Below are 20,667 nucleotides of genomic sequence, written 5' to 3' on the forward strand. Positions count from 1 at the left end.
AGATTCCATGTTCTTTTCCTTAAACAGACTGCTACTTAATCCACCACTGATTTCCTTTCATGTTTGCTTGCTTAAAATGAATTTAATATTTCCCATTAATTAAACAGGTGCCTGTGAATCCTATCTGGATGACCAAGAGAGCAAAGTTTTTCTTTGGCATATCTGACTTTTTATAAATCCCTTCCTCCTATTTCTCCCACCTAATCCTCAAATGTCTAAATTCTTCAGCACATTCCATCCTTTGCACCATCTTGTTTCCTTAGGCAGGAGGAATAGACACCAGACCTCTTCAATTTCCCTGTGTTTCTTACCAGTAAGTGTATCTGCTTGTCCTATCTAATTCTTACATACGTTGATAATGTAATGTATGCTAATATAGTGAGTTAATGTATTATAGCTTTCATTGTACACAAATAAAATTTGCATACAACTGAAAGTTTCCATAGTGATAAAAATCTAAAACTCCATGAGATGATTCTAATGGTGGGAATTCAAGCCCCCATAGCAGGCTGTGGAAATATTATGGAGTCGATGTATATTTCTATGCTCTGAATTAATAAGACATCAGGGCTGCTCCTTCTTCTACCTCCATAATTGCTAGTATCAACAGTTTCTATTAAATTCTCATACAGGTAAGTAATAGCTGAATCTGTTCTACACAGAGTCGGTAACACTTTTCTAGTCAACTAACTTTTTTTCTGAGCATAAAATTGATCAACCACAGACACCTAATTTCATGTCACCTTACTACTTTCATCTGTAAAATGAGAGATTCAGACTTAATAATCCCCAAGTTCCCTTCCTAGTCTATAATTCTATGAAAAGAATATTTGCATGAAATAAATATAATCTGTAAATTTCTGATGAATTTCAAGTTAGCTCATCAAAATGTTTTGTAAAAAGCTATTTGATACTGTTGGGGCCCTATAAGTACTTCCCCAAAACCATTTTCTTGCTTTCTGTACATCAGGAAATAACATTCTGCCAAGTATAAAAGGAACCTGAGCCTCCACAAGGGGCTGAGATTGTGTAGTCTCAAAGCTCAGATGGCTATGACTTGGCCAAATGTGTTATCCCCTCTCTGCTCTGTTATGCTGCCAGCTGGTGGGGTTAGTTCATTTTTACCATTTAAAGTTTCCTTTTGGACTAATGAATATTTCTAAAATATTGTATTGCTTCAGAGCTCAAGCTATCGCCATGGAAATCAATTCCCACCTCTATTATATAAGTATGTGATTTTTACCTCTACAAAAATGCCATTGAGATATTATAGATCTTATATTGGCTAATAATAGACTATGGTGGTGGTCTGGTGGAAACAACTATGGGTGGGATTTAGGGGAGAGAAATTGTCATCATTCGGGCTGCGAAATTCCTAGAAAAGCTGGAAACAGCTGTTTAGCTGAGGATGGACCATTTTGCTCCATTTACTCCATGGAGTCATACGGGAAATCACAGTTCCATTAGCTTTCTCTCAGAAGATCTCTCTTAAGGTAGCATCTCTTGGGAATAGAAAGGCAGGGAAGTGAAAAAGACCAGAAGCTTACCCATAAAAGAGGCCTCGGAAGGTGGGAAGTTGTCGGGACAAGGCGAAGGAACTGAGAAACCATGGCCTTCGACTTCTATGATAATTAAGAATTTACTGGTCCTGAGTGAGTACTATGTGCCTTAATAAGCAGTAAAAGAATGTGCCCGTCTGCAATAATCATTTTATAAATATTAATGCAGCTTTGAGAAATTGGGACCTGATTTTAAGTGTTACATTTTATTTGTGAGTGCACAGTTTAATTACAACCATAAAACATTGATTAGTTGATATTTGCTGCTGTTTTGCGACTTGGGAGCCAGACAGGTTTGTAATCAGAAGCAGTGTCTGAGGTGTGCCATATTTAAGGCAGAGAAACAAACTGGGGGACAGTCAACTGAAGGATCATCTGAATGTTTATGAGAATATTTTTTGTTGGAGTTAAACCTGAATTCATTGCAGCTGGATTACACTAGGTCTGCAAGCCTGACCTGCTTTTGGAGTGATGTTGCCATCATTTGGGGAGTCTGAGCATTTTCTCTAGGAAAGAATTTGGAATAGTCAAGGTATTGATGAAATCTGCATGTTATTTGAAGGGGATGCTATGGACTGAATTGTTTCCCCTCTAAATTCTTATGTTGAAGCCCTAACCCTACAATGTGAATGAATTGGGGAAAAGGCTTTTAGCAGCAAATTAAGGTTAAATGGGGTCAAAAGGGTGGGTCTCAGTTTGTTAGGATGAGTGGCCTTATAAGAAGACAAATCTCTTTTCTCATGCCTGCTCCAAGGTAAGGCCATGTGAGGACAGTGAGAAGGCCGTGATCACAGCCCAAGGAGAGAGGCATCACCAGACACAGACTCTGCTGCCGCTTTGATCTCAGACTTCCCAGCCTCTAGCACTGTGAGAAAATATATTACAAGTGTTTAAGCCCCCTAGTCTATGGTATTTATTTTTGCAACTCGAGTGGAGTAAGAAGAGCAGATCATGGGAGATGAGTGGAACATAATTAGTGGTAAAACAAAGCTCTGATTGTAGCAGGTGTGATGCTGGGGCATGGGCCGTAGTAGAATGGTAGGTTGACCAGAGGGACTTGGACTTGTGGATATGTGAAGCCAGAATTTGATCCATGCTGAGATAGATCCAGGAAGTCAAGAAACTGAAAAAAGGAGGTGTGCTGAGAAAGGGAGATGTAGACTGGTTCTAGAGAGAGAAGAAGGATCCAAAGATGAGGCAATGATAGACTCTCTAAGTAAAGCATTAAGGAGCAAGCTTGATGAATTATAACCCCCAAACCTTTTTATCTCTGCCTGGTGTTTTTCTTCAGTGGATGCAGATAATCTGAGGCTGTAGGAACTCAGTGTATGAAGAGACAAGTGGGTGTAAAAGACTTTGCCTCTGACAGTGATAGCAGAGGTGCTGGTGTGGGAAGCAACTTATGTCCAAAAATGTGGGAAATGACTAAATAAATGTTGACACAGATGTTCATGTCTTTAAGAATCCAATTAAAAGTCCTCTTGTTTGGCGATGACATACAACTTAAGAAATTTCAGTATAACATGAGTGTGGTAAGCATGATCACAATTATCGTTTAAAGTGCACACATACACACACAAAGTATGAAAACACATAGTTACCTCCAGATGTTGGAGTTATTCTAATTTTAGGTTTTATTCCTTTTAAAATACTTTTTCAGAATAAATATATCTTACTTTGAAATCAGAAAAAAATCCTGCTATTACAAAAAGGAAAATTTTATAGGATAAAAAGAGTGAGCCAGTAGAAAGGTTACCATAGAAGACATTGTCAATCTTACTACTGCATCTTTTGGGTTCTCTAGATATTTTTTTTTTAAATTTTTTTTTTTTAATGTTTATTTTATTTTTGAGACAGAGAGAGACAGAGCATGAACAGGGGAGGGGCAGAGAGAGAGGGAGACACAGATTCGGAAGCAGGCTCCAGGCTCTGAGCCATCAGCCCAGAGCCCGACGTGGGGCTTGAACTCCCGGACCGTGAGATCGTGACCTGAGCTGAAGTCGGACACTTAACCGACTGAGCCACCCAGGCGCCCCTCTCTGGATATTTTTTGAGTTCTTTGTATACACAATACCATGGGGCCAAAAGGAAGGCATGCTCTTGTGCCACTCCCCTCAAAAATTGGATGGTGTAGCCTTTTGTTTCATTGGCTCCTGATTCCACAAGTGTGGCATACAACTGCTTCTTTCCATAAACAAATAGGACAGAGTAAGAAACAGGACAAGGCAATGAAAACAGTGTAAGCCTATCTGGCAGGCAGAGTAGACATCACCTCCCATATCCATATTCTTCATGGTCCTGGTCCTGTCAGGGCAATGGTTATAGTCTTCCTTTCAGGAAGGTCTGATCACTAATAAATCTTTAAGAAAACAGTAGAGATACCTTTTGTCTTTGCAACTGGTATTCTTTTTTTTTTTTTTTTTTTAAAGTTGATTTATTTAGAGAGAGAGGGAGAGAGACAGAGAGAGAAGGGAGAGAGAGAGAATCCCAAGCGGGCTCTGCATTGCCAACGCAGAGCCTGACGCAGGGCTTGAACTCATGAACTCATGAGATCCTGACCTGAGCCGAAATCAAGACTCAGATGGCTAACTGACTGAGCCACCCACACGCCCCATAATTGGTATTCTTTTTGTGAGATGTAAGAGTGGGCAAGAAATGGATGCCAGGGTTAGGAGCTGTTGTGAGGGTGCAGCAGAGGTGGTGGAGTATATCAGAATCAAAAAGGGGGAAATAACATGGATTACAAATGGATATGCTACATTGATCAAATTTAGTGACTGACTTATTTTAAAAATCCGGAAATAAATACAACTATCTACAATTAGCGATTATATGAAAAGCAGCTTTTATCCTTCTGCGTGAAATATAAGAACTCTGTGTAATGTAACCTCAGCTCATTTTGAAAACACTTCTGTTGTGTTATTTGTGACCAGATAACAGCTCTCTGATAATGGCTAGGTCAGACATGCATTATTCATCTGTAATATAAGCTGATTAAGTCACCAAAGTAAGAACACAGCGTTTTAGAAGATTTTGTAAACTCTGGATATAAGGACAGTCCAGTTATCACAGAGCTGAGAAATAAATTTAGGTTTCTAAAATAGCAATCTGAAAGGTTGCTGTTTTGTTGGTTGTGGTGGAGACTCACGTTGATCAGAGTTTGAAGCATAAATGTATTTTATTAGACTTGATAACAGCATCCTCCCCTTTTGGTGCACAATAAGATGTGAGGAGGGCATCAGTGCTCTTGACATTACCATTTCCTGAAGGCTCTGATTGGAATAGAACTTGGGGAGATGCCCTTGAGGTGCTCTTTAGGAAGTTCTGGGTGATGGCTGGGGAACAAAACAAGGTCAGCTGTGCTCCATTATATAGAGTACTTGGAAGACTCCTGCCTCTTTGCCAGTCTGTATTTCTTCCACTGCTTTGCGAATGCACAGGGCTTCATTTTCCCAACCAAAGAAGGGAAAAATAGGATTTGGATTAGATTTTTGCTACTGGAACTTCTGGTTGAAAATGTCTATCAAGTTAACAAGTACCATTAATGACAAGTCAATCTGAGCACACTTTTGCTTAGGATCTACTCTGATCATCCTCTTTGTTCTATAAAAAAAAAAATGTTTATTTGTCTGAGTCCAGGTCTAGGACATGACCAGAAGAATGAGGGCGCCATTTTGGAACTGTTTAATTAAAAATTAAATTTAAAAAAAAAAAATAAAAAAAAAATAAAAAAAATAAAAATTAAATTTTACCCAATTGATCATGGTCATTGGTTCAAGAGAAATAATGCTTCCTCTGGTCAGGTGTAGCAAAAATACAAATAGCTGCCTTGAACCAGAAGGTGAAAGTCCTTGTAATCACAAGTCTTGTGTTCAAAGAAATTCTCTGTCCCATACACAGGCATTCAGAACTTCCAAACAGGGTTGTAGCCGAACAAAAATAGTTGAGCCTTTAGCCTTTGGAGATGTTTAGCTTCATATCATAACATTTAACAGGTGTGGGAAGTTGGGTATGTGTGGAAGGGACAAAAACAAAGGTGGGTCTTCTTTTTAAAGTGTATTATACTATGGTCCAATTAAAATGAAAAGAATAGTTAAGAGGAAGCAGGACAGCCAAATTTCAAAAAATCTGCATTAGAAAAAATCCATGCATACTAAGGATATAAGTATTTAAGATTTGTTTTGCTAAATCATCTTTTTTCCCCTTCTCTTGAATGGTTTTAGAATTATTTTTTTCAATTTAGTGCAGGGACTATATGTACAGTAACACCGAGCTTTTAACAGCTGCAGTCTCCCCTTTTGCTGTCGTAATTATGGTCTCATTAGGATTCCAATAAAAAGTCAAGAAAAACCTCTTTTTTTAATTTAAGGAAAACAGAAGTGCCCACAGTGTCTCTCTACCAACATGCTATGCTTTTAAAATATTTGCATTTGAAATTCCTCATTGCAAATATTCTCAAACCAAAGGTAAATATAACACTTAGATTACTCCCAGAAGAACATTCCTTCTGCTATTAATACCCTGAATTCAAATCAGAATTTTTGCAAGTCTGTATAATTTTACTGTATGTACTTTATCCTGCAGTTTGGCTGGCTGTAAGTGTTAGGAAACTGGATGCATCTGAAATGAATAGAAGATGGCATCTCTTGCCTGAGTTAATCCTTCTCCTCCTCCTCCTCCTCCTCCTCCTCCTTCTCCTCCTTCTCCTCCTCCTTCTTTTTTGGCCTTCCATTTGATAAAACAGCCTATTTACAATTCCCGACGCACAAGGATAGAGTCCTTACTTGGACAAGAACAAAAACAGGTCTTTTTCCAAGAGACCATCAGGCACATACATATTCCAGCTTTTAGTAGATCATTAGATTATAGAAAAACAAAAGTATGTCTTCAGCCCTCCCCTATCTTTTTATGTGCTCCCTCCTCTCATTTGGTGTGTACACGTTTCCTTCATCTCAGTGACCAGTGCTAAGTTATGTTCTAGAGGTTTTCAACCTTCCTGCTCTGGAGTCAGCACCTCCCCATGCTGCCCACAGTCAGAAGCCTTCCTTTCTAAATCACAGATGAGATTGTTTGCTTGTTGACCCATTACTTGGACTGTTCTGTGCTTTGTTTTGTTTTTCCCCAAGGATTTATACATGGAATTAATCCAAGCTAAGGTAATACAAATGATATTTTAACAGTGGCTTATAATACCTCCACCAAGAGTAGTGCAAAATAAAGTAATTTAAGGGCTCATTACAGAGAGGATAATAAAACATTTAGGACCCAGATTTCATACTTCCTTGGTGGCTTTATGTGCGCCCTCTGAAGAAGGCCACCCCTGAAGCATACCCACAGCAAAAGGTTGGATATAAAAGGGATGTAGTAACAAAGAGAAAGTTGGTGGTATTTTCCAGAGCAGTTTCCACTGCAAGCATGGGAGCAAAAGCAAGATGGCAGAAACTATGACAATAAATGAAAGTGAGGAAGTGGCATCAGTAAAAGTGGACGTTTTTGAGAAAAGTTGGCTAAGAAAGATAGGGAAAGTTTTTTGTTTTGTTTCTTCAACAATGGGTAATTTTTGAAGTGAGTTGCACTGGTGCAGAGGAAGAAGTTTGTAGAGAAGGAGAAATAGAAGGAAATAGAAGGAAAAATAATTGAGGGAAAACAGTTACTGGGGATTCCAGAGGAGGAAGGGGAGGGGTCAAGGGTCAGAGTCTGCTGGATACAGAAGCAGGGGACAGCGGGAGGGTACCTTCCCCAGAGAGGAAAGGAGATGTGAGGCAGGATGGGTATAAAGATGAGTCACTGGCTCCAAATTGAGACCTAAAGGAGTTCCTACCTAACAGATCATTTTTTTCTGAAACAAAAGTGGGTTAGTTTATCCTCTAGGATGAAGGAGTATGATAGTGGTAAACGGGTGGGATAAGGAATTTTTGAAGCCTGGAAATGTTTTAAGTAATCATATAGGACATGAGGGAGAATAAGTTTCAAGGAACAGATTTCCAGAAGTGGGATTACTGAGTTAAATACATGATATTTTATGTTTTTTTAATAGCATTGCCAATTCTGTCTCCTTAAAAAAAGTTTACCATTTGGACAATATCTGGCATCAGAACAAGATGAGATTCCCTGAGCTGGCCCTGCATGATGTTCCCCTTTGTTTTTTTTTGTTTTTTTGTTTTTTGTTTTTTTATGTTTATTTATTTTGAGAGGCGAGGGGAGAGGCAGAGAGAGGGAGACAGAATCTGAAGCAAGCTCCAGGCTCTGAGCTGTCAGCACAGAGCCTGACATGGAGCTTGACGTGGAGCTCAAACTCACGGACTGTGGGATCATGACCTGAGCTAAAGGCAGACACCTGACCGACTGAGCCACCCAGGCGCCCCGATGATGTTCCCCTTTCTATCACTTTTACCTACGGACTCTCCCCAAGCACACTGAACGTTGTGATTCTTCCAGCCTCCACCTTTATATTTCCATCACCATATTGTCCTTACTCTTCCCTCTGGCTAGATGCCAGAAAGTCATCAAATTAGAGGCACATTTCTTAAAGGATCCCATGAAAAACTGCCCCATTGGCAACCCATTGACTCTCTAACCCTTTCCTTTGTTTGATTTTCTCCATAGTACTCACTATTAGATAAATTACATTGTTTATTTTTACTATTTGTCTGTTTCTTCCACTAGACTATAAATTTGAGGAAGATGGGGACTTTGCCATATTAAACACTATATTTTTAGCTGCTAGAAAAATATTTGACAGAAGATAGTCATTCAGTAAGTTCGTGAAGAATGAAGGGAAAGTCAATTTTAATTTAACCACATTCTTAAGTGGTTCTGAAGTGGATATTCTCATTTTAAATACTCCATGCTAATTTTGTAAGGAACTTGTATTCCCCTTTATGGGTGGTTTTCCTCTGCTTTTCTTACTTACCAATTGGGATTTTATTGACTTTCTCATTGATTTCTGTTGTTTCTATGTATAATAAAGATATTATTCATGAGTAGCATTTGTTGAACATTTACTGCAATTTTTTAAAAATATGTAATCATTACTTATGCTTACATATGGACAAATTTGAGAAGTTAAATATTTTCCTTTCTTGTTTCTTCCATTGTGTTTGATTTAGCAAGACATTTTACCATCATACATTTGATTAGTTTTGGCTTTAATTTTTTTCTAGTGTTTTACATTATTTTCTAATATTTTATTTTTAATCCTCTGAATTTATTTGGATACATAACACGGAGCAGGTACTAAATTGGTATTTCCCCCAAATAACGAAACTAGTTCTCCAGAACTTTTCATTCTGCTTTTCTTCTCTTCTTCTATGATTTTTGTTTTGTTTAGTTATTTTGATTCCACATTTACCTTGTGTGTATATATATACATATATATACATATATATATGTATATATATGTATATATATACACACACACACACACGCATATACATGCATGCATATACATTTTGTTTCTTGTTGATTGGTTCAGTTATCATAACTTTCTGATTAGATTTCAATATTAATTTTACGCTGTTTTAATTACTGAAGTAATATATTTTAAATCTGGAGGAATCTATTGTGAATCCTCCTTACATTAAAAACAATTATATTCTATTAATACCTTTTTTTCTTTTTTGGCTTTAGTTTTTTTATGCTCTCTAGATTTTCTTCTGAATTTCATTAAAATTTTTATTTAAAATAACTTAAAACCATTAATTATCATACTATTTTTTATTTTTTAATTTATTTTTTTAATGTTTATTTAGTTTGTACCTATATATACATATATATAGAAAGAGAGAGAGAAAGCAGGGGAGGGGCAGCAAGAGGGGGAGACTCAGAATCCAAAGCAGGTTCCAAGCTCTGAGCTGTCAGTACAGAGCCGGATTTGGGGCTTGAACTCACAAACCGTGAGATCATGACCTGAGCCAAAGTCAGACACTTAACCACTGAACCACCAGGTGCCTGTCATATTATTTTTTAATATGGCAGTTATTGAGAAGCTTGATTATGTCTCATTACATGATAAATATACTTTAGTTTCAGAAATATAATTATTTACATAAAATTATAGCACAATATTTATTGTTAACATTATTCCTAGATATTTTAAGGTGATTTTTTTTCAGTACTGTTATGAATGAAATATTTTATACATTCTACTTAATGGTTATTGATCAAGATTTATATAAGGTATCCTTCTAAGTTACTAATTAATTCTAATATATTTTCAGTAGATCCTTTTGGAATTTTAAGTAAAATCAACACATCATCTGAAAATAATGATAAATTTTTTTTTTTTTTTTTTTTTTTGCAGTATGAATGGTTTCCATTCATGTCATCATTTCATTGCCCAGTACTTCCAAAATAAAGTGAAATGATACTGGTTGGCTCTTTGAATTTACCTGTCCTGTTGACTTGATGCTCTTTATTGCCTTGTGATAGAAATTCTTTATCATATTAAGTAGTATTTCTACATTTTTGCTTTTAAGAGTTTTCGGCTGGAATAGGTATTAAATGGGATCAAATACCTTTATATCTTCTCTTTGGATAATGGGATGTATTAATAAGTTTCATAATGTCAAACAATTATTTCATTCCTTGGTTTATGTTTTTCACTCTTGAGCTAGTTATTTTGTCATGATGTCTTTAAAAATGAGGCAGAGAGAGTGAAATATGTTGCAACATTGATTCCTTTGACTACCCAAAGCTAAATGTATATTCAAAGGCAGACCAGAGCAGAGGTTAAACAACTAGCTGGTAAATTTGATCAATATCGACAAATAATCTTGGCCATTCAGCCTCAACATCTGGTATTTTTTTTAAGAGCATGCTTTGGCCTAAGTTCTTTTTTTTCACATGACTTTTTTTTAAGTTTATTTATTTTGAAAGAGAGAGAGAGAGAGAGAGAGAGAACGAGAGAGAACATGAATGGAGGAAAGGGGCAGAGAGAGAGGGATAGAGAGAGAAAGGCAGAGAATCCTAAACAGACTCCACGCTGTCAGCATGGAGCCTGACTCACAATGCATGGAGCTTGATGCAAGGCTCAATCTCAGGAATTGTGAGATCATGACCTGATCGAAACTCAAGAGTCAGATCCTTAACTGACTGAGCCATCCAGGCACCCCTGGCCTAAGCTCTTAAGCTAATTTTAACTTACCTTGTCAATCAATATACCCTTAGGGCTGACATTAAGACAGTGAGAGGCTACTAGTGAGACCTGTAAAGTAATTCTTTACTTATTCACTACATTGTCTACTGAACAAAAGTGAAATTTGGCATCTTGAAAAGAATTTAAAATCATAGCCCTTAGGACCACTGATCTACCCTGAAAGAATTATTATAGAACATTTATGTGACTGAGGTTTCAAGTATGTTATAAAGTGAATAGTATCCACTATTTTGTCTTTATAATTTTGATGAATTATTTTGACTAATTACAGTAAATTAAAATTAAGCTAATTAAAATTAAATTAAAATATAAAAATAAAAATAAAACAAAAATCACTTCTAATCTCAATACCTGAAAATAGCTAGTCTTTATTTTTTCCCCCTCTTTCCTCCTATTGACATCACACTGTATAGTTTTGGTACTTTAGAGTTTTCATGTAATATTTCACTTAACATTGAATAATTAACCCACTTATTAAAAAATTGTTCAATATTTTAAGGTAAAGATGGTCCACAATTTATTTATACCTGGTGTTACTTAAATGTTTCATAATGGTTTTTATTATTAATAATCCACAGCAAACACCTTGATATCCAAATTATTGTCTAGAGTTTTACCATTTCCATTAATAGATTACTAGACACACAATATACTTTTAAGAAGATAAAGTACCTTAGAATGATTAAAATATTTAAACTTTACATAAATATGTACATTCAGCAAATCATCTGCTCACTCTAACACATCCCTGTACCTGTTTTAAAACCTATGGTATTTTGTATAAAAGGAAACAGATACCAACACATTTTAATGAATTTGAATGCCCCTTAACTATACATATATATACTTCTGAACTGTATGCATGAGTTAGATATATAGAGAATATATATTAGTAAAACAAAAAATGAATATTGTTTCTATTACTTTAGGGAATAATTTAAATTTTTATTGAGGAGTCATCATCTAGGGTTAATATACTACAAAACAGTCCCCACATCTCTCACCCAGACCACATACACACACACACACACACACACACACACACACACACAGAGTGATTGCAAATTCTCAGCAAAGCCTATCTAGGCTATAACTTGAATCTTTAGTAAACTTCACAATTGTCAAAACTGAAAGATGGTATAATTACTAATATGGAAATTAAATATCTACAGTCAATAATTGAATTTAGGAAGGTTGTTGGATATAACATCAGTACAAAAAAATTGTGTTTGCATACAACAGCAACATCAAATTAAACATTTTAATTTTTAAAAGTAACATTTATATTAGCATCAAAAAACACATTTGATACTTAGGAATAAATGTGAAAATGAGGATAATATATTACAGATAACAGTATCAAATATTGGAAAAAATTAAAGAATATTTAAACACATTAATGATATGAAAATTATAATAAAAAGATGTCAGATTTTCTCAGAGTGATTTGTAGATTCAATACAGTCCCATTAAAAGTTCCAGTACATTTATGGGCACCTGGGTGACTCAGTCGGTTGAGTATCCGACTTTGGCTCAGGTCATGATCTCACAGTTCGTGAGTTCAAGCTCCACATCAGGCTTTCTGCTGTCAGTGCAGAGCCTGCTTTGGATCCTCTGTCCCCTTCTCTCTCTGCCCCTCCTCCACCCACACATACACATTGTCTCTCTCTTTCTCTATTTCAAAAATAAATAAAACATTAAAAAAAATCCAGTACATTTTGATTGTGGGAACTGACAGAATGATTCTAAAACTTATGTGGAAGTAGAAAAGCTCAGGAAAGGTCCTAAAAATCTTGAAAAAGTACAGCGTTGGAGATGATACACTACAGAGCATCAAAACATAATTTAAAATTACAGGATTTAAAAGAGTATGGAATCGATAGAAGGGAAATAAGCTAATTGAGTAGAACAGAGAGGGAGAAATAGACGCATCCATCTGTACACACTTGATTTTTGACAAAGGTAGCAGTGTAGATCAGTAAGTAATGTGTGGTCAATGGACAATGTCTATGGAAGAGAGAAAATCATATTGTACCCTGCTTTAATTACTGGTAGAAGAAAACTATAACTGTGGTTAAGAAAGACTACTTTTCTAGGAAACAAAAAGACATTATTCACCACAAATGAAAAGATTGATAGATATTAATGGTGTTCAAATTAGGAACTTCTGTTTATAAAAAGACAATATTCTGTTCATAAAAAGACAATAGTAAACCACAGATTGGGAGAAAATATTCACAACATAGAAAACTTAGAGAGTTTTTCACTGCCTAATGTATGGATTTCTAAAAGTCAATAGATAAAAGAAAGTCAACACAAATACAAATATAAGCAAGGAGCTTGAATAATTGCTTTAAAAAGCTGGTACCTGAATAGTCAATGAACACATGAAAAGATGTTCAGGTTCATTGTTCATCAGGAAATGCAAATTAAAACCACAGTGTGACACCACTATACAGCCACAAGAATGGCTTAAATTAAGAATGGAATAAATTAAGAATGAGATTTTACAAAGATGTTGAGCAACTTTATTTTTTCTACTGTTGGGAGTTAAACTAGTACAATAACTTTGGGAAACTGTTGGTCATTATCTACTACAGTTGAACTTGTGTGTACCATAGGACCCAATTTCATTCCTAGATACATACCTAGTAGAAATCCTTACAAATATATAGCAAACATATACACAAGAATGTTGATGGCACCAGCATTCATAATGGCCCCAATCTAAATGATGAAGGATTAATACCTGGTGATATATTCATACGGTGTTGACAAAATACTACTACCCATAAAAGGGTGGATCTCACAAATATAACGTTGAATGAAAGAAATCAGTCGCAAAAAGTACAGACTATATGTTTCCATGCATGCAAAGTTCAAAAACAGGCAAAATATAAATAGGTAGAAGTTAGGAAGGTTATCTTTTGTAGGGATAGGGTTATAATGGAGGCTTCTGGATGACTGGTAATAATCTTGTTCAACACGAGTTGATGCATTCATTTTGTGAAAATTCATCACTGCATACTTACAATTGGTGCACTTCTCTGAATGTAACTTATGCTTCAACTGAAAAAAGTATCTTTTATGGGGTGCCTGGCTGGTCAGTTGGTTAAGTGCCCGACTCTTGATTTTGGCTCAAGTCATGATGACAGTCGTGAGATTGAGCCCCGTGTTGGGATCCATGCTAGGCATGGAGACTGCTGAAGATTCTTTCTCTCCCTCTCTCTCTCTGCCCCACCCCCCTTAAAAATATTTTTTTATAAAATAAAACATGTAAAACCACTGCTAGGTCTTGTGGAGGGTATGAAAATGTAAGTAGTACACATACTGACTTTCCAGGAACTTATAAAGCATTGAGAGAGACAGACAAATGCATGATTAACAATATTCAGGGTAGAAAGAAGAAACTATGCAATAAAATCAAAGAGGAGGAAAATAGTTCCCACAGAAAGCTGAGGTAGGTTAGGTAGATAGGTAGGTGGATGAATAGATAAATAGATAGATAGATAGGAATATGATTCAGCCCTGAGAAAGAAGGAAATCCTGGCATTTGCAACAACATGGATGGACCTTGAGGACATTGTGCTAAATGAGATTAAGTCAGAGAAAGACAAATACTGTTTGATCGCACTTATGTATGGAATCTCAAAAAAGCCAAGCTCATAAAAACAGAATAAAGTGGTGGTTACCAGGGACTAGAATGTGGGGGAATAGGAGAGTTATTAGTCAAGGGTACAAGTAGTACCTAAGTAGTAAGCAGTAAATAGTAAGTAAGTAAGTAGTAAATAAGTTGTAGGTGTATAACGTACAGTACACTAATGTGGACAACAGTATTGTATTGTGATCATCAAACTTGCTAGGAGACTAGATCTTAATTATTCCAACCACAAAAAAATGATAATTATGTGACATGATCTTTCTAACAATTACTATAATGGCAATCCTATTACAATACATAATTGTATCAAATAAACACATATACAACTAAAACTTACATAATATGTCAAACATATTTCAATTTAAGAAAGGAAACTCAGGTTACTCTTCATAGAAGCAGCAGCTTTTGAGCTGAATCTAGAGACAGGTATTCATTTTATTGATGAAAGAAAGAGGAGCATTCCTTTCAAAGGAAAGAGTATGAAGAAATAATAAAAGGCGTAGAAATCCTGGGTGTATTTGAGAATGTCAAGATAGCTATTGTTCACACAAGGTAGAATTCATATCAGACCAGACAGAAGAAACTGGAAAGTAGTTTGAGTGTAGGTCCCATCACATCCAGGATGTAACCATAAAAAATTTATCAGCAGTCCCAGGCAGGAAAGTGTGAGCCCCGAGGCAGAAACCAGCCGCAGAGGCCACTGGGCTTTCACCCGTGCAAAAAAGAAAAATCTTCCCATAGCTAATGCTAGTGGTTAAGCCTGTGGATTCGAGGGTCCAACAGTTCTAGTTTTAACCAAGTTCTGTTTCTTACTAGCTTTGTACCCTTTTGTAGGTCATTTACTCTTGGTTTCCACCTTTGGAATTTGGTAGTAGTAATAGTGTGCCTCACAAGTAAACCTCTTTCATACGACTGTTATGAGGTTTAAGCAAATTAATGGGAACATTTAGAATCTTTCTCTCTCTCTCTCTCTCTCTCTCTCTGCTCCTCCCTTGCTCATGCTGTCCCTGTCTCTCTGAAAATAAATAAATAAAACTTTAAAAAACATATGAAAAAGATTTGTCTTTAAAAAATATTTTTTAAGTTTATTTATCCATTTTGAGAGAGAGAGAGAAAGAAAGAAAAAAAACGAGTGGGGGAGGGGCAGAGAGAAAGAGAGAGAATCCCAAGCAGGCTCTGTGCGCTGCTAGGAGCCCAATGCAGGGCTCGAGTCCATGAACCGTCAGATCATGACCTGAGACGAAACCAAGAGTCCAACAGATGCTCAACCGGCTGAGCCACCCAGGTTCCTGAACACTTAGAATCTTAAGTGGCAGATGGCAAGTACTTAAGTAATGCTATAATCCTATTCAGTAATTGTTACCACCATTGCTGATGTTTTCAAAGAAACAGTCCCTAAGGCTGGGGTAGGTCTGCCAATTTTAATCCTAGTCAGTCTTTTCCAAATACAGCTTTTGGGGCAATCAGAGAATGCTGACTGGATTTTTAAACAAATGTTAAACATTTGCAAGCAAGTTTTACCTGGGGAACTACCTGTGATACACTAAAGTAGAAGTACATGGACAGTCCAATCAATTAGAAAAATTGAATGATTAGATATCTCTATCTGCATATGTTTGTCTTTTTAAACATACAACTTAATGTAATGGTTAATTGACAGAAAAAATTATTTGCCCCCATATGTTTCCATCTAGGAAATTCTATTTTATAGTGGCATTTTCATTTTTATTCCCATATCAAATTATCCCTGAGAAAGAGAAAGATTTATACCAGAATGTCATTAATTGAAGAACTTTTTGAAGAATTTGAACAATTTGAAGGATTGAAGAAACTTTTGATTTCTTATCATCACACTCTTCCCCAAGGGAAAATTCTTGCAAATAATATATTTTTGATAATGTTACAAAGGGTGTTTCCCTGAGCAGTAAAAGTTTCTATAAAAGCAGTTTATATGGAAGCATTTACAGAAAATCAAGTCATGTTACTGAGGAGAAAATGTTTACTTGGTGAGGGTTGCTTGCAGGCCTTCTTATGGTATATATATTTTTAAATTTTTTAAGTTTATTTATTTATTTTGAGAGAGAAATAGCACAAGTTGGGGAGGGGCAGAGAGAGAGAAAGAGAGGAAGAATCCCAAGCAGGCTCTGCAGTGGGGCTTAAACTCAAGAACCGTGAGATCATGATCAAGCTGAAACCCAGAGTTGGACGCTCAACCCACTGAACCACCCAGGCAGCCCATATATTTTTAAATAATAATACTGCAAACAGTGTGATCTCCAGGTGAAAGTTGTTCTGGTTGAGACTCTTTAGTGTCTTTAGATTGTGCACAAAACCAGGGGTTCATAGTCTTGATTACAAACTAGAACTTCCCAGGAGAAATTATAAGCAACAATAATAATAAAAGCCCAAAATACGTTTCTTAGGTCTCACCCTCAGAGATTTCAGTGGTTGTGGGCCAGCATGGGGATAAGGATTTTTAGTTCTGCAGGTGATCCTAATGCATAGCCAGGATCTGGAGGCACTACACTAATCCATGAGATAAATAATTGCTTCAGTGATGGGTGCTCTGAAAAGCTAACACAGCTTTTCCAAAGTAGCTTATATAGAGAAGCTTCAGGGCCATTGGGTCAGCTTATGGGTAACAGGAAATGTGAACAGTGACCTAGGCTCAAAAGACAGATGTTCATGCACACAGAGTGCTGACCTAAGACTTGGGCACCTACTCCAGGTCGTGGGCTTGCAGGATTGCAGTGGCCTTGAGGAAGTGCTCAGCTTCTGTCCTATGCAGTCTGTGACCGATTGTTGACCTCTTTCTTATAAAACAAATGGATAAAGCCTATATGGAGATAAATATTGAGGTTCTGAAAAGCTAGAGATCCGGATTAAGAACCCAAGCTCAGACAGTCCTGGGGTTACCCAAAGCTCTTGCTGACCTTGATGGGATCTCTGTCTTGGGGAGAGTTGTCATGGTTTTCCAAAGAGACCTAGCACAAAAGCCTCCACATATTTAATTTTGTTTTCAAACGGCTAAGATTTAGTGTTAAGCAAAAGACGATTGGTGTGTCCAAGTCTGTGGGTAACAAAGCTTGAATTGCCCTAGGAAGTCTGCAGAATGATCTGGGGCTTTAGGGGTATAAATCTGACTTTAATTAACTTATAAGGCCTTATTGTCAGCCTTTATTCAGCCCAAAGGCCCACTGATTTTCTCCTTTGATCTTCTGCACCAAAAGATTGGCCCAAGTCAAATACTTTCCATGGGAGTATAATTATGTCTGGCAAATGGTTTTCAAAAACCATCAGGTCCAAAGATTCCATTTGTCTTGCAAAATTCGCATGGAATAAAACCATATTTATTATTAATGCCATTGCTACCTTCTTTTCCTCAGTTACTTTCAAACCCTGAGATCAACTCCACCTACACCATGTCACTTTGCTAAAATGACACACACACACAAATCTACCTGCAGAAGTGATGTTTTTGCATGGCTTAATTGACTCAAGGCAGTAACCACCACCACAACAAATCCTAAGAGAGTATGGAAGAAGGAAAGGCTTAATTTGTTTAATTTGGTCAGTCTCTTCATTTCCATTAAACTTACCTGATTTTCTTGTTTTAGTAGTTGATTTTATGACATGGCTTATATGCATGGCTTACAAAATTCAAGCAGTTGCTAAAATTAATAAAATTTTTATCTTACGTCATTGAGAAATTTAAAGTTAAAAAAATTGAAATTGAAGACAAGAATGAGGTATTTGGGATTTGTAATTGAGAAATGGCATGGGAGTTTCTTACTGGAGAGATTTCCTGCCAGACTCCTAGGAAAGTGGTACGTGGCAGAGAGGGCCACAGGCCCCGTACATCAGAACTGAGGCATCTTGACTGGTGGAGAGCCTGAGGGATAAGCCTGGGCTTGAGACATAACCCTTCTGAAACTAAATGTGTGACACTGGGCAATATATTTCACCTTTTTTATTTTTTAAGAATTTTTTAAAGTTTTATTTATTTTTGAGAGAATGAATGAGCATGAGAATGAGCATGAGAATGAGAATGAGAATGAGCAGGGGAGGGGCTGCAAGAGGGAGAGAGAGAATCTCAAGTTGGCTCTGCACGTGGGGCTCGAACTCACGAACTGTGAGATCATGACCTTAGCCAAAATCAGGAGTCAGAAGCTTAACTGGCTGAGTCACCCAGGCACCCCATATTTTACCTTTCTGTATCCAGTTTCTTTTTTGTAAGGTAAAGTAATAATACCTACTCGACATGATTGTTGAAAAACCTGCTGTAGCCAACTTTTATTAATTATTGCTATTGTCACACATTATTTTTTGTGTGCCCTGTAACAATTAATTCATTAATCCTTAAAGAGCCTTGGGAGATAGGCTTTTATAGTCTTATAAACTCTGTTTTTATAGGTGGGGAAACTGAGGCACAAGGAAATTAAAATCAAATGACCCAGCATTTTGTGGCAGAACCAGGATCCAAATCTGTGTCTCTGGCTCTGGAGATCTCAGTATACTTATGAGCATTGGTAGACAATGTTATTAATGTTCAGTCAGACTTGCACACCCTTCCTGGTTTACCTCAGACTTCTGTACTTATTTGCCCCTCTTATTATACACACAAATAACCTTGCTGATAAAAGAAAAAAAATCTTGGCTTCAAAGTATATTTGCTTTAAGCAAGATGAATAAGAAAAACATATTCTGGCAACTTGCCTTTCCTTTTATATTGTAAATTTACAAAATAAAAGGAATCCAACTCAACTGCTTAGTTTCCCACTTTTTTTTTTTTTTTTTTTTTTTTTTTTTACTGATCTGCAGGTCCTGGCTGGCTAGAAGCTTTCAGAATGACTGTTTCCATTTAATGTGGTCTCATAGCATGCAGAAGAATTTCAGAGATTTTCAGTTGGAATAGTGGTGGCAAGGCAACCACACATTCTTAAAGTATTGCAAATGAACTTTTGCCCCCTTGATCATGGGGCAAACACAAAGATCTTGATGGACTCTCCTCCTTTGTCCCCCCTGCTCTCCTGTTCTGTGCCCTGCTCTGTTGCTGCGCTGGTCCTCTTGAGACATTTCCCATCATGGTGTAACCTCTAAGACCTTGCAAAGATTGACATGTCTCTAAGAATGTGCCAAACAGATCTAGAGCAATGGTTTTCAACCAGGGAAGACTACCACCTGCCTCTTCCCCTACAACCACAGACATTCAACAATGCTTTGGGTTGTCACAACTGTAGATTGTGCTGCTGAACATCTCAGAGTACACAGGGAATCTTTTGCAGTAAAGGATGATTCAAGCCAAAATGTCATTAGTTCCACTGTTATGGATCCTTGATCTAAAATACCTTATACCTTCTTTGTAGGTCGCTTCTTGGGAAAGGACAACTGAATTAGAGTAGGTGTCTCTACAAGCATCTCTTAGAGTGCGCACCTGGGGAATGCAAATAAAAATCACAGTGTGAGACTGTTGCATATCTAGTGAAAGAGCTAAAATGATAAACCAAGGAAATACTAAGACTGAACAGCTCTGTAGCCAGCTGAACTTTCATACTGTGTTCGTGGGAAACTAAATGGGCAAAACCACTTTGCAAAACTGTTTAGTGTTATCCGGTAAAGCTGAACATAGGCATACTTTATGATTCCACAATTCTATTCCTAGATATGCATACCCATCGGAAACATGTACATATATCACCAAAAGTATGCACTAGATTGTTCATTGCAGCACTGTCTAAAGTTGCCAAATATTGCAAAAACAACCCAAATGCCCTTCAGTTGTAGAATGGGTAAATAAATTGCTGTGTATTCATATTATTCTGCACTATAGAACACAAAGTGGGGAAAATGACTTTACAACTCAGAAAGTGATATGGTTGAATCTGATAAATTAGTGTTGAGTGAAAGAAGGCAGATACACACAAAACCCTGTTATATGATTCTACTTATATAAAGTACAAGATAGGCAGAACTAATCCATCCTATTGGAAGTCAGGATAGTGATCATCTTTGGTTGAGGGGTAGTGACTGGAAAAAAGCATGAGGAAGACCTTTAGAGGGTTCCTCTGTTTCGCCCTCTGGGTGCTTTTACACAAGTGTGTTTACTTTGTGAAAAGTCACAGCACTGCATACTTTTGCTATGTGCACTCTTCTGTATGTGTATTATTCTTCAATAACATTTTTAAAATGTGCAGCTGGTACTCTGGCAAGTAGGAGAGGCTCTGGATATTTATACTAACTTTTCCCCTTATGTTTTAATGTGGATTCGTCCAAAGACACCTTCGAATACT

General features: G+C 36.8%; 1 long non-coding RNA gene across 1 annotated transcript in view; it reads left to right on the plus strand.

The window, feature by feature from the left end:
- LOC131496859 (uncharacterized) overlaps nucleotides 1-20,189 on the plus strand; it is a 211,003-nt gene extending 190,814 nt beyond the window's left edge. The window contains exons 4-5 of the long non-coding RNA XR_009254677.1: nucleotides 2,314-2,426; nucleotides 19,199-20,189. This is a non-coding gene — a long non-coding RNA (uncharacterized LOC131496859). The remainder of the gene's footprint in view (nucleotides 1-2,313; nucleotides 2,427-19,198) is intronic.
- Nucleotides 20,190-20,667: the final 478 nt, after the last annotated feature.

Source organism: Neofelis nebulosa, chromosome 16, assembly GCF_028018385.1.
Source record: "Neofelis nebulosa isolate mNeoNeb1 chromosome 16, mNeoNeb1.pri, whole genome shotgun sequence".
Classification (NCBI taxonomy): domain Eukaryota; kingdom Metazoa; phylum Chordata; class Mammalia; order Carnivora; family Felidae; genus Neofelis; species Neofelis nebulosa.